We start from the raw sequence: 4,435 nt of genomic DNA on the forward strand, positions 1-4,435 counted from the left end.
TGATGGCTCGAGGTGTTCCGAATCGAGAAAGGATATTTTCTTTTACAAATTTAATGACCGTGCGATGGTCATTTGTTCGACATGGAATTGCTTCAACCCATTTAGTGACATAATCCACGGCGAGCAAAATATCTGATTTCCAAATGATTGGGGAATGGTCCCATGAAATCGATGCCCCAGCAATCAAATGCTTGATGATGAGGATGGGATTCAAAGGCATCATATTTCGACGGGACAATACTCCCAATTTCTGACAACGCTCACAAGCTTTGCAAAACTCATGAGTGTCTCTAAACATAGTGGGCGATAAAAGCCACACTGCAGAATCTTGGCCGTGGTCTTTTTAGTAGAAAAGTGACCACCACAGCTTGAGAATGACAAAAGGAGATGACACTCTGACACATCTCCTTAGGATTTGGTCTGGGCAATATTTAAATAAATAAGGATCATCCTAGAAAAAGTTGCGCACCTCGGCGAAAAATTTCTTCTTATCTTGCGCAGTCGGTATGGCTCCTGTAGCAAGATAATTAGCAATATCAGCGAACTAAGGTGAATGGGAGACTCTGAACAGTTGTTCATCAGGGAACATGTCGTTGATATGGGTCGTCTCAAGGGAATCAGAGGTATTAAGGCGAGAAAGGTGATCGGCCACAACGTTTTCTACTTCCTTTTTATCTTTAATTTTCAAATCGAATTCTTGCAGTAGAAGAATCCATCGTATCAAACGGGGCTTAGAATCATTCTTAGAAAGAAGATACTTAAGTGCCGCATGATTTGTGTAGATAATAATCTTGGATCTGATCAAGTAGGACCTAAATTTGTCCAAAGCGAACACTACGGCTAAGAGTTCCTTTTCCGTAGTCGAGTAGTTTACATTTGTAGAATTTAAAGTTCTACTTGCGTAATGAATGATGTAGGGCATCTTATCTTTTCTCTGGCCTAGGACCGCCCCAAGAGCATAATCAGAAGCGTCGCACATAAGCTCAAAAGAAAGGTTCCAGTCGGGTGGCTGCATGATAGGTGTAGTGGTTAACGTGCCCTTAAGCTTGGTGAAAGCTTCCTGGCATTGCTCAATCCACTCGTACGGAGCATCCTTTTGAAGAAGAGTACATAAAGGGCGAGAGAAGAGACTAAAGTCCTTTATGAATCGCTTGTAAAATCTGCGTGTCTTAAGAAGGATCGCACGTCTCTGATGTTCTTGGGTGGAGGTAGGTTAGAGATAAGATCGATTTTTGCCTTATCTACCTCGATTCCCTTGGACGAGATGATATGCCCAAGGACAATTTCCTTCTGAACCATGAAATGACACTTCTCCCAATTAAGTAGCAAGTTATTTTCTTCACATCTTTTCAGCACACATTTATGACTTTCCAAGCACTTGCTGAAAGATGGACCATAAACTGAGAAATCATCCATGAAGACCTCTAGATATTGCCCCACCATATCGAAAAGATACTAAGCATACATCGCTGAAAGGTGGCAGGGGCATTACATAATCCGAATGGCATCCTTCGATAGGCAAAGGTGCCATAGAGACATGTAAATATGGTCTTTTTCTGGTCTTCAGGGGCTATCTCTATCTGGTTGTAGCCCGAATACCCGTCAAGGAAACTGTAATAGGAATGACCAGCTAACCTTTCCAGGATCTGATCAATGAATGGTAAAGGAAACTGGTCTTTCCTCGTGACGGTATTCAACTTCCTGTAGTTAATGCACATTCTTCAACCAGTAGTGACTCTAGTTGGCACGAGTTCATTATTAGCATTGGCTACGATGGTGATTCCGGACTTCTTAGGGACCACTTGAGTTGGACTCACCCATTAACTATCAGATATAGGGTATATAATACCCACGTCCAATAGTTTAAGAACCTCGACTTTAACCACTTCCTTCATGTTTGGATTTAGTCTACGTTGTGGTTGCCGAGCGGTTTTTGCATTATCCTCAAGATATATGCGGTGAGTACAAATCGAGGGATCGATTCCCTTGAGGTCCGCTATCATTCATCATAGGGCTCCTTTATGCTCAATGAGAGTAGATATGAGCATACTCTCCTGTTCTTTCTCTAGGTGGGCAGAGATCACCACCGGGTATATCTCATCTTGACCTAAATAAGCATATTTCAAATCAGAGGGCAAAAGTTTTAGGTCAAACTTCGGTGGCTTGAGGTTAGACGGTAGAGGCATTACATCGGTTTGTGGCAATTCTTCAAATTATGACCTCCACCGGTTAACTTCAAGTACCGGTGTAGTATCAAGTAAGGCGCACGTCTCCCTAATCATGTCATCATCAAAATCATGGGAGTGGGCCAGGCACGTCTCTAGAGAGTCAGAGGATAAGGTCGGAGGTGTCGTATCTTCCACGAAAGAGTCAATCATGTTAATGTCGTGAAAATCGTCATCATCCTCTAAGTTTCTGCCGTTATTGAAAAAGATGTTTGACTCCAATGTCATATTCCCAAAAGACATAGTCATGACACCATTCCTGCAATTGATAATTACGTTTGAAGTGGCAAGGAATGGGCGACCAAGAATGACGGGGATCTGAGTGCTCATGTTATTGATGGGTTCGGTGTCCAAGATGATAAAATCTACAGGGTAGTAAAATCTATTAACTTGGACCAACACATCTTCAATTATCCCTCTTGGTACACAAATAGAGCGATCGGCAAGTTGTAGTATGGTTAGGGTGGGTTTTAATTCACCTAAACCTAACTGTTTGTATACCGAGTAGGGAATCAGATTGACGCTCGCTCCTAAGTCGAGAAGTGCATGATCAATTCGATAGTCCCCGATTACACATGATATGGTTAGGCTACCAAGATCTTTGAGTTTCTACGGCATGTCTTGCTTCAGGATGACACTCACTTTCTCAGTCAAGAAGATTTTCTTTTGAATACTCTGCCGTCGTTGAGTCGTGCATAAGTCTTTCAGGAATTTGGCATATGAAGTTATCTATTTTGGACATTAAGTAGAGGAATGTTGACTTTCACTTGTTGCAACACCTCTAGGATATCCTGAGAGTTAGAGAGAGGTTTTGGTGCGACCAACCGTTGGGAAAATGGAGTAACTGGCTTTTCTAGAAGTTCCGGTTCTAATTTTTATAGGGCCTCACTAAATCCATCATTGTTGTCCTCTTCTAGTTCTTGAGGCTTTTTGGGCCTAACCGGAAGAGTTTTATCAATGATCTTTCCACTCTTAAGAGCGGTGATGGATTTAGCATGCCCCATCTGATTTGAAGAGCTGGGATCCTTAATCTCGTACTGCGGTTTAGGATTGGGGAGAGGTTGTGCAGGAAGCACCCCCTTTTCTATAACCGTCATACGAGAATCTATCTTTTGCATAAAATCTGTGATTCCTCGCATTGCTTGAGCCAGCTCTTGTATGGAATTTTGAACCGGTTCCTCTTGAGGTTTCACTTGATTTGAATTTTGATTGAAGAAACCTTGAGGGGTAGCCGTTTGTCCATTCCTCTAACTAAAGTTTGGATGATTTTTCCAACCAGGATTGTATGTATTAGAATTAGGTCCAGTAAAAGGTCTTTGATAGTTGTTTACGGCATTAGCTTGTTCATTCAACACTCCTCGAAAGGCGGGTATTGTAGGACAATTTTCAGTTGTATGAATGTTGCACTCACAGATGCCACAAACAATTTCATTAACCTTCTCCTTCTTTCCTTCCATGGCCTCAACTTTTCTTATGAGCGTAGTCACTTTACACTTGAGATCATCCTCTTCTTTCAAGAGATATAATCCACCTTTCTCCTTTAATTGAGTCCGCCTAGACGTGGTGTTCGACTTTGGGTAATAGTCCCATGATTGTATTTTTTCAGCAAGACTATCGAGGTAATCCCATACCTCGTCAACATCTTTATTAATGAACTCTCCATTACACATTGTCTCGACCATTTGGCGCATGGAAGATGTCAGTCCATCATAGAAAAAATTTGTAATGCGCCACGTTTCAAATCCATGTTGTGGGCATGAACTGACCAAATCTTTGAACCTTTCCCAACATTGGAAGAATGTTTCATCTTCCTTTTGGGCAAAGTTCATGATTGCTTTTCTGAGGGTAATCGTTTTATGATGTGGGAAGAATTTTTTTATGAATTTCCTCTGCATGTCGTTCCATGTGCTAATGGATCTAGGACGCAGTGAATGTAACCATGTCTTAGCTTTCTCTTTTAAGGAAAAAGGAAAGAGTTTCAGCCTAATTGTATCCTCAGATACATTAGGAAAACATAATGTAACCATAATCTCATCGAACTCTTTCAAATGTAAATATGGACTTTCTGATTCAAGTCCATGGAATTTGGGAAGGAGTTGGATAACTCCTGACTTGATGTCCATTTGTCCTGTGTTTTCAGAGAAAATCATGCATGAGGGCGTACTCACTCCCGCCGGTTGCAGATAATCTCGTAAAGTACGAGGCGGGGG

General features: G+C 41.6%; 1 non-coding gene across 1 annotated transcript; it reads left to right on the forward strand.

The window, feature by feature from the left end:
• Window positions 1–3,965: 3,965 nt before the first annotated feature.
• On the forward strand, window positions 3,966–4,072 carry LOC131219732 (small nucleolar RNA R71). Its single transcript, XR_009158378.1, has one exon. It is a non-coding gene; the product is annotated as a small nucleolar RNA R71 (small nucleolar RNA).
• The last annotated feature ends 363 nt before the right edge of the window (window positions 4,073–4,435 follow it).

This window comes from Magnolia sinica, chromosome 11 (genome assembly GCF_029962835.1).
Source record: "Magnolia sinica isolate HGM2019 chromosome 11, MsV1, whole genome shotgun sequence".
Taxonomy (NCBI): domain Eukaryota; kingdom Viridiplantae; phylum Streptophyta; class Magnoliopsida; order Magnoliales; family Magnoliaceae; genus Magnolia; species Magnolia sinica.